General features: G+C 40.6%; 1 long non-coding RNA gene and 1 pseudogene across 2 annotated transcripts; one reads left to right on the forward strand and one right to left on the reverse strand.

Annotated features, from left to right (window-relative positions):
• Window positions 1–2,507: 2,507 nt before the first annotated feature.
• On the reverse strand, window positions 2,508–6,941 carry LOC309632106. Its single transcript, XR_014246734.1, has 2 exons — window positions 6,906–6,941; window positions 2,508–3,908 (listed from the first exon to the last, which is right to left on the reverse strand). It is a non-coding gene; the product is annotated as an uncharacterized lncRNA (long non-coding RNA).
• Window positions 6,942–9,178: 2,237 nt separating this feature from the next.
• LOC309632088 (small ribosomal subunit protein uS12 pseudogene) lies at window positions 9,179–9,830 on the forward strand (annotated as a pseudogene). The gene has a single exon. The product of its transcript is annotated as a small ribosomal subunit protein uS12 pseudogene (transcript).
• Window positions 9,831–10,374: the final 544 nt, after the last annotated feature.

Consider the following 10,374-nt stretch of genomic DNA (forward strand, 5'->3'; position numbering starts at 1 on the left):
AAGTCTATTATTCCCACAGTGTGAAGCCTCTGATGTTGCTTCTCAGTGGGTGCAGCCTTGGGCCTGTGCAGGGTCATCCTGGTCTGACCATGGCTTTTGCAGGACTCCCTTGGACTGTCTCCTTCTCACCAGCTGTTAGGCTCACTAACTGCCAGCTGATTGGTCTATTGCTTTCAATGCCCTAGGGTATACATTACTCCTCAGTCTGACCTGATTACATCAGGCCACTTTGCAGGGGTTGTTTTTGAGGCAGGTCTTTGAGGTTTGTTCTGACTTCAGAAGTATTTTTTGTAGCTGTCTCTTTCCCCGATTTTTTTATGGTTAGGCTAGCTGACCCACGATTTAGTATGTTGCTCTAATGAAGCTACCAGCCTCCTCTTAGTTGCTCACCAACAAAATCTCCATTGTTTTTGAGAGTGTCCTTAGGCTTGAATGTTCTCACACTATTTCAAATAAAGTCAGTTCTTTTTTTTTTTTTTTTAAGATTTATTTATTTTATTGATTGATTGATTGATTGCTATGTTGGGTCTTCGTTTCTGTGCTAGGGCTTTCTCTAGTTGCGGCAAGCAGGGGCCACTCTTCATCGCGGTGCGCGGGCCTCTCACTATCGTGGCCTCTCTTGTTGCAGAGCACAGGCTCCAGACGCACAGGCTCAGTAGTTGTGGCTCACGGGCCTAGTTGCTCCGCGGCATGTTGAATCTTCCCAGACCAGGGCTCGAACCCGTGTCCCCTGCATTAGCAGACAGATTCTCAACCACTGCGCCACCAGGGAAGCCCTAAAGTCAGTTCTTTTGGGGAGAGCTTGGATGCTCTCTAATCCTGTAGACTGTCTTTCCTTCTTGGCAAAATCTCTGGAACTGGCTTCTTTTGGAGAGACACCCTGCTTTAGGTGCAGGAAGCTCGGTAAGTGGCTTGCCTCTCTTGGCATGGAACGTCTGCCCTATGAGCAAGCTGGAGCAAGGGCATTTGGGGCCCTGATATTCTTTACTGGCTGTGCTTGTGGTAGAGCCGCTATACTATGAGCCTAGGCTGGGTGGAGGAAGGATGCCCTGATCTCTCAGCCATACTCCCCAGGAATTCAGCCTCTGCAACTCTGTAACTCTCACTTTTATCCACCAGCTCTCATCCACCATGGTTGATGAAAGGCACTGGGACATTAATTCTCCTCTCCATTCTTCTAGGCTAGCTCATGTGCTGAGCAGGTATATTAGTCAACTCAATAACAAACTACCATAGACTCGGTGGCTTAAACAATACAAAAGTATTTTCTCAGGTTCCAGAGGCTGGAAGTCTGAGAATAGAGTGCCAGCATGGTCAGGTTCTGGTGGAGACTGTCTTGCTGACTTGCCGGTAGCAAACTTCTCACCGTGTCATCTCACGGTAGACAGAGAGACAGAGATAGAGAGGGAGGGAGGGCACAAGCTCACCGGTTTCTCTCTTATAAAGTCGCTAATCCCATCACGAGGGCCCCACCTTCATGACCTCATCCAAACCTAATTACCTCCAGAGGCCCCACCTCCAAATACCATGACACTGAGGGTTAGGGCTTCAGCCTACGGATTTGGGGGAATATACAAGCATTCAGTCCATATCAGCAAATTTCAGTGCCTTTCAGAAGGCTCTGAGGCAGAAAAGCAGAAACGCCTGGTATGCCCTTGAGGTGGGGCCCTATTAGCATGATATATATATTCTACATATTGATTATGCTGGTTAGATTTTCTATAATCTTATTTTTTGTCCATTTGACTTGTGTCCTGTGTTGGACCAAAAGTGATATCTCCTAGTTTTGCTGTGGTTTTATGTATGTATATCCTTAACTTTCTGATTTATAAAGGTAGTTTCTGTGCTATTTGTGTTACATATATTCACAATTGATGTATTATCATTGTGAATTAAGCTCTTGGCCTTATCAAGTATTCTGCTGTCTCATTTAATGCTTTTTGTCCAGATTGAACATTTTCTGATATCATGATCACAGTCTCTGCTTTCTTATTGTCTTATTTGCCTGCTATACCTTTACACATCTCCCTCGTTCTAGCCATTTTGAATCACTTTGATTTAGTTGTATCTCCTGAGCACAGAGTAGGGTTGTGCTTTGTGAATCAATCTGAAAATCTTTTTAGTAGGTAAGTTTCCATTTACATGCATTGAAATGAGTGACAGGCTTGATTTAATATCTATTTTAATGTTATATTTACTGTGCATTTTGTTTTATTTAATATGTTCCTTTCTCTGTGTAGTATGTTTCCTTTTCTCTTTAAAATTTTTTTGATGTTCAGAAAAATTGGAAAATTTGTTCTTGTAGTCACCTTCCAATGTTCATGTGTCACTCTGCCTGTGTGTGTTTTTGTCCAAGTTTTGCCCTTTTGTATGGATACCAGTCCTATTAAATTGGGGCCCACCCTTCTCCAGCATGACTTCATTTTAACTAAATGTATCTGCAGTGACCCTATTTCCAAGTAAGGTCGCATTCCGAGATACTGTGGATTAGGACTTCAACATTTGAATTTTGGGGAGACACAACTCAACAATAACAACTCCCATCTTAATAGCTGCTGTGGTGCCTCAAACTCTGTCCTTTGATTCTTCAAGCTATTAAGATTGTGAGATTCCATCTAAGTTTTGTTTGTTTGTTTGTTTGTTTTTTGGCCGCATGGCATGGCATGTGGGATCTTAGTTCCCTGACCAGGGACTGAGCCCGCGGCCCCTGCAGTGGAAGCGTGGAGTCTCAACCGCTGACTCTTAACCACTGGACCGCAATCTAAGTTTTAGTAGCTCCCTTGGAGGAGGACTGTGGGCTTCCCTTAGTCTAAAAGCAATCAAAAGGGAAAACTTACCCAGTCTGATCTCTCTTCCCAAGTGTCAACCCCTCCTCTTGTTTCTTCTTCCTTTTGGTTGTTCTCTAGTGCCTTCAAGTGGTTGTTTTTATATTTTGATAGGAATTTCATGGCTGTTATTTGTAGGAGGATTGGCGCAAACAAACTCTTCCGCCATTATTGCGAGACTCTCATTTTATGTTATCTTGGGTTTTGCTTTGCTTTGTTTTGTTTTGGGGGGAGGGGTTGAGTGTTTGAATTTGTGACTAGGTGTTTTTCACACCTGCAAATGTTTAACAATGTTTAGTTTAGTTTGGTTATTGTGCGTGTTTCCTTCTGCTTCATTTTTGGGAGGGATTTTTTTATTGGCTGAAATGTTATGATTTTTATTTTATGTTACCTTTATATGTTGGCTTTGTTTGTATGTTACCTTCCATTTGCCATTCATTTGGAAATGTTCTGTTTTTTTCTTGGACTAGCAATAACAGGCAAGGATAAGGATTTCAGACAGCTCACTGTATTTCACAGTTCACGTGCGCCCTCTTCTGTTTATTTAGAAAACTGTAGTTCCTTTAATAATTACACTTTTTGGAGGGTAGGTTGGTGTCTTTCATTTTGTTCTACCAGTTATTACTAGTTATTTTTAAAAATATGCTTAACTTCCTGAGGTCCTAACAAGGTTTTATTTCTTGATGTCTGGAATAGTTGCAAGGTGTGTTCACCTAGATAAAATTCAGTGAGCTGTATACTTACAATATGTACATATTTATATATGCATATTACACTTCAATAAAAAGCTAAAAATACACTTAAGTCTATAATTCTCTAAAGACTAATGTCAATAATGAAATGGTAGTATGTTTCAGAAAACTATCTTCTATCTTCCACTTTTGTTATAACCTACCTACTATTTTTGTCCAGTTGTTACTCTAAAAATTATACCTTGCATATATGCCTAAAAGGTATATTTTATGAATACACTTAATGGCATATTAAAGTTACTTGTTTTTAGATCATTTGACGCTCATTGCCAGTTTTTTTCAAACTATGTCTTTAGCAATCATGAATTCTCTGTCTTGATTCATCTTCCAGCTGAAATACAAAATCAAATAGTTTTTAGTGGAAAATAGCACTCCTTCATAGTTTCACCATTAAAACTAGCACAGCCTTGCATATTTAAGATTGTCTTTCTGTTGCTTCAAAGAAAAAGAAAATTTGGCACATCACAAACATTTCCCCACGGGACTTCCCTGGTGGCGCAGTGGTTAAGAATCCCCCTGCCAGTGCGGGGGACATGGGTTCAAGCCCTGGTCCGGGAAGATCCCACATGCTGCGGAGCAACTAAGCCCGGGAGCCACAACTACTGAGCCTGCGTGCCACAACTACTGAAGCCCACGTGCCTAGAGCCCGTGCTCCACAACAAGAGAAGCCACCGCAATGAGAAGCCTGCACACCGCAACGAAGAGTAGCCCCTGCTTGCCGCAACTAGAGAAAGCCCGCACTCAGCAATGAAGACCCAAAACACAGCCAAAAATAAATAAATAAATAAATAAATAAATAAATAACATTTCCCCTCAAAACTTGTTAGACAATGTTTTATTTTCTGCCATCACATATTTGTCATAATATGAAGTCAGCCCATTTTTAAAATTAAATGACAGATTCTTTAAATTCTATAGTGCTTTACAATTTTGAGAAGTTTCACACACGATTTCATATAATCCCATAATAACCCCTTCCCCCCTCACTCCTAAAGTGCCCCTCCCCCTTTCCCTCTCACCACTGGTAGCCCCTGGTTTGTTTTCTATATCTGTGAGTCAAAGCCAGCACATCTTCAGAAATTCCATTGTCTAATTTTTTGTTGCTGGTATATAGAAAGACAATTGCTTTTTTAATATCCATCTTGTATCTAGTGACCTTGTTAATGCATTTATTAATTATGATAAATGATTCTTTTGAATTTTCTGTATATATGATTGTGTCATCTCTGAATTAAACATTCTATCTGCTGCTTTCTACTAGGATTCTGTTCCCCTGCTTTACTGTGAAATAGCAAATGCCCTCAAGGGAAAAGCCAGGGGAAATATGAAGTCCACCTCACTATGTTTCCTTTGTTTCACATATTGTAACGCCTCAAATCCTGCCTGAGTTACATAATTCTTTAAATATTTTAAACAGTTTTTAAATGTACATTGTACATCTTTTATAGTTGTTTTCAGCAGGAGAATTCATCTGTTATTAGCTATTCCATCATGGCTGGACCAGAAGTACAGCCTGCCTTTTTGCTTTTTTTGTAATTTTATTTTCCACTTACATGCTTATAGAATTCATTCTTTACCCTTAAATCTTAAGATTAACCAAGAAATATACAGGGGTTGATTGACTGTCATTAATTTATTGTTTCATGGGAATCTTTTTGATGTGCAGTGGGGTCTTTATTCAGTTCCATCAAATATTATTCCACTTATTTTGTTCATAAGTCAATGAAAAGAGCCACAATCAAGGAGCACTCCCTCCCTCGTAGTTTCATCATTAAAACCAACATCTACCTGCCTTTCCATCCTTGGATGGAGGATCTCTCTTCTAGTGAAAGGACAGCCCCTCCATTGTGCCCTGGATCAGAACCCTCTCTTCCCCGGTGTAGTAACCTCTTCATCTCCTGCATCATTAGCTTCTTCCTCACTCCTGAATCACCATCAGCAAACAAGCACACTCTAGCATCCCCTATCCTAAAGAAAGAAAATCTGCCTTCACCACATATCTCCTCCAAGCCCAGTCTGGCTCCCCTTCAGAGGGAAACTGACCAAAATTCCCTTCATTCTCTTTCTTCATTTTCTTCCACTTTCTCTTCAACCCTCTCCATCTGCCTCCCCCATTCCCCACCACCACACAGAACTCTGTCGAAACTTCCCTTGTCAAAGCTGCCAATTAGCTCCATTTGTCAAATACTATCATTGCTTAATATGTCGCTCAGTCTCTCAGCAGCATTCAAAACACGTTTTCTTCTTTTGGCTTCTATGACTGCATACTAACCTGGTTTTTCTCCTGTCTTCACATCTTTTATTCTATGTATATTCTCTCTGGATGATCTAATCTAGTCCTTTGAATTAAATATCATTTGTATACTACTGACTTCCAAATATATACATCTTTGACTCTGGGTGTTCCCTTGAGAGATGGGATTGTCTCTCTAGTGGTTTATTTAACATGTGCACATAGCTGTCTAAAGCTAATACAGAGAAAAATAAGCTCCATTCCCTCTCTTCATACCTGTTAATCCTTCATTTGCTCCCATTATGGTAAATGGCCCTACCATATATTCAGTTGTTCAACCCAAAACAGTGATCATCTGCAATCCCCCTCTTTCCTTCAACCCCTATTCCCCACTTTTCTGTAAGTCCTTTCAGATACACCTGCAAAATGCATTCAAAAAAATTCCACTTCTATTTTGCCTGTAATCAGTGAAGTTCAAGTCACCATCATCTCACCATTACTAGTTCTCTAACTGTGCTCTGTGGTTCCACACTTGCCCCCAACAATACATCCTCCGTACAGCAGCAAGAATTATCCCTTTAAAATGTGATCCATATCATATCATTCTCCTAAACCCACCAGTGGCTGCCTTGTACTAAAGTCCAAACTCTGCACCATAGTCTACAATTTTTACATGCTTTAGCCCTTACCCAACCACAAAGAGCCAGAGAACAATCCCATTGTGTACCCAGAAGGTGGCAGCTCGAATAGTTATCAACTCCTTATCATATCATGTTGTTTACACAATAATTTCCAGTTATGAAATATGTCATAAAGAATGAACATTACATCAGGGGAGTGATGTCAGCATCATGGCGGCATAAAACATTCCTCTTTTTTGTCCCCTTTTTAAAACAACAAAATAGACATCCATCCACAAACAAAAGCACCTTTGTGGGAGCTGTGGGATCCAGGAATCTCACCTACCTGTGCATCCAGTAATAGGCAGACAGATTTCGGTATAGGCTGCAGAATCAAGGGAGCCAGTGAACCTGCCCAGAACCCCCTCTTGCTATGATTGGAAAAAAAAAAACCCCAAAACTGGAGAGTGCTGACCTGGGCAGATACTCATGCATGAGAGGGAATTCGCAGAAGTCCAGCCTTCCTGAGGGGAGATTCCAGCACACCATTCTAGAAACAACAACAACAACAAAACAAGTTTGGTCACAGCAGAGGGGGTGGTAAGAGGAACTTTCCCAGTGTCCCCTCCCCCAAGGAAACACTGTACCAGGCTGATGTATCCAGTGGCAGTGCCCTCTCCCTCGTTAGGGGCGGGGAAGGATAGTTTGGGGTGAGTACCCAGCTACCTCAGTTGTGTGGGACAAACCTGTTTCTCTCCAATAGCACCCAGAGTTCTGAGGTTGGTCTTTCATGACTGGATGTGGGGGAAGAGGTAGAGAAGGGACGCCTTTCCTGCTGATTGCACTCAGCAGGAAGTCCACCCACAAACCCCTGGGAGTACCACACCTGAGGATCTCCCTACTAGATCCATGGGCCAGTGCTAAACCCACACCTCGCCCTAGTCTGTGGCATCTCCATGTGCACGCTTCCTACTGCAGTAGTGAAAGTAAGCTCCTGTGGCTAGGAAGCACACTCAGAAACAGGCCACATAGTGTGGACAAGGGAGAAAACACAAACTAAAGCTATAGCACCACCTTCTGGAAAACAAAAGAGAGGTTTCCAGGAGCCTGCCTGGTGACTTGTAAGCATCAGAGAAGACATAAAAGTTTAAGAATCCTGCCACACGAGGGAGCAAGAGAAGTGGAGTAAGAGTACCAATACAAAGACAGATAAAACCCCAGGTAATAACGACACTATTGAACAGGATAGTCCATCAGAAACCAACTAACAAAGGTTTAAGGTGGCATCTCCTACTTCAAATGTGAAAGCAGTAATGCAAAACTACAAGGAACATTTAAGATCAAGGAAACATACCATTACAAAAAGAAAATAATGATTCTCCAATAACAAAGCTCAAAGGTACAGAATTTTGTGATCTAGCCAAAAAAGAATTCAAAATAGCTGTTTTGAAGAAACTCAACAAGCTGCAAGAAAACTCAAAGACAGTTTGATGAAATCTCAAAAAAAACAAAAAACAAGATCAAAATGAAAATTTCCCCAAAGAGATAGAAATCATAGAAATGAACCAAACAGAGATTCTGGAGCTGAAGAACTCAATATATGAAATGAAAAATGCAGTAGAATCTGCAGTAGAGCAGAGCAAATGGAAGACGGAACAAGTGCATTAGAGATTAGGAGTTTGGAAATAACCCAGTTAGAGGCAAATAAACAAAACAAAACAAGTATGAAAAGAGTGAAAAAAGCCTACGTGGTCTATAGTATTCCATCAAAAGGACAAATATAATAACTGGTGTTCCAGAAAGAGAGAGAGGGAGATGGGAGCAGAAAATTTATTTAAAGAAATAATAGCTGTGAACTTCCTAAACCTGAGGAGAGGATTGGGCACCCAAATACATGCTAATAGATCATCCTATTGGTCATGATGTATAACACTTTTAATGTGTATCTGCTCTAGGTTTTTGCTTTGTGGTTACCATGAGGCTTACACAAGACATCTAACAGATAACACGGTGCATTTTAATTTGATAGCAGCTTGACTTCAGTCATCTACAAAAGTTTCACCCTTTTACTTCTCCATTTTTATATTTTTAATATTTCTCAGGATATAGAAATAATTCTAAAAGCAGCTAGGGAAAAAAGGATTGTAACCTACAAAGGAACACCCATTAGGTTATCAATGGGTTTTTCAGCAGAAACCCTACAGGCCAAGAGTATGGAATGGCATATTCAAAGGGTTGAAAGAAAAAACTTGCTAGCCATGAATGGTCTATCTAGCAAAGTTATCCTTCAGATATGAAGAAGAAATAAAGTCTTTTCTAGACAAAAGCTGAGAGAGTTCATCACCACTAGACCTGCCTTGCAAGAAATGCTGAAAGGAGTTCTTTGAGCTGAAACGAAAAGAAGCTAAGCAGTGACAAAAAATACAAAAGTATATAACACACTGGTAAAGGTAAATATACAATCAGACCTAGAAACTAAATCTGTAATAGGATAGTTTGTTAACCACATAATTTTAGTATAAAGGTGAAAGGAAGAGTATTAAAAGTAACAATAGCTACCATAATATGTTAATGAATACGCAATATGAAAATGCAACATCAAAAATATAAAAACGGAGAAGTAAAAGGGTGAAACTTTCGTAGATGACTGAAGTCAAGCTGCTATCAAATTAAAATGCACTGTGTTACCTGTTAGACATCTTGTGTAAGCCTCATGGTAACCACAAAGCAAAAACCTAGAGCAGAAACACATTAAAAGAGTTATACTCTTTCGTTCAGGCCCGTGGCACCGGCAGGATGGGCAAGTGTCGCGGTCTTCATACTGCCAGGAAGCTCTGTAGCCACCGACGAGACCAGAAGTGGCATGATAAACAGTACAAGAAAGCCCATTTGGGCACAGCCCTGAAGGCCAACCCTTTTGGAGGTGCTTCTCATGCCAAGGGAACTGTGCTTGAAAAAGTAGGGTTGAAGCCAAACAGCCACATTCTGCCATCAGGAAGGGTGTCAGGATTCAGCTCATCAAGAATGGCAAAAAAAAATCACAACCTTTGTACCCTATGATGGTTGTTTGAATTTTACTGAGGAAAATGATGAAATTCTGGTTGCTGGATTTGGTCTCAAAGGTCATGCTGTTGGTGACATTCCTGGAGTCCGCTTTAAGGTTGTCAAAGTAGCCAATGTCTCTCTTTTGGCCTTATACAAAGGCAGGAAGGAAAGACCAAGATCATAAGTTTTGATAATGAAAGCATGATAGTAATACATTTCCATATGCCAAAAAAAAAAAAAAAAGCATTATACATCATGACCAAGAGGAATTTATCTCTGGGATGCAAGGATGGTTCAACATATGCAAATGTGATATACCATATTAAAAGAATGAAAGATAAAAATCATATGATAATCGCAATAGATGCAGAAAAGGCTTTTGACAAAATACATCCTTTCATCATTAGAATCCTCAACACATTTGGTATGGAAAGACCATACCTCAGCATCATAAAGGCATATATGATAAACCCACAGCTTACACTGTACTCATCAGTGAAAAATTGAAAGCTTTTCCTCTAAGATCAGGAATAAGACAAGGGTGCCCACTCTTACCACTCTTATTCAATATGGTACTCCTACTTAGGATCAACTAGGCAAGACAAAGAAATGAAAGTCATCCAAATCAGAAAGCAAAAAGTAAAACTGTCACTATTTGCAGATGGCATGATCCTATATATAAAAAATCCTAAAGACTCAATCAAAACACTGTTTGTTGGAACTAATCAACAAATTCAGCAAAGTTGCAGGATATAAAATCAGCATACAAGGGGCTTCCCTGGTGGCGCAGTGGTTGAGAATCTGCCTGCCAATGCAGGGGACACGGGTTCGAGCCCTGGTCTGGGAGGATCCCACATGCCGCGGAGCAATTAGGCCCGTGGGCCACAACTGCTGAGCCT

The sequence above is a fragment of the Balaenoptera borealis genome, assembly GCF_965194805.1.
Source record: "Balaenoptera borealis genome assembly, chromosome: 7".
Classification (NCBI taxonomy): domain Eukaryota; kingdom Metazoa; phylum Chordata; class Mammalia; order Artiodactyla; family Balaenopteridae; genus Balaenoptera; species Balaenoptera borealis.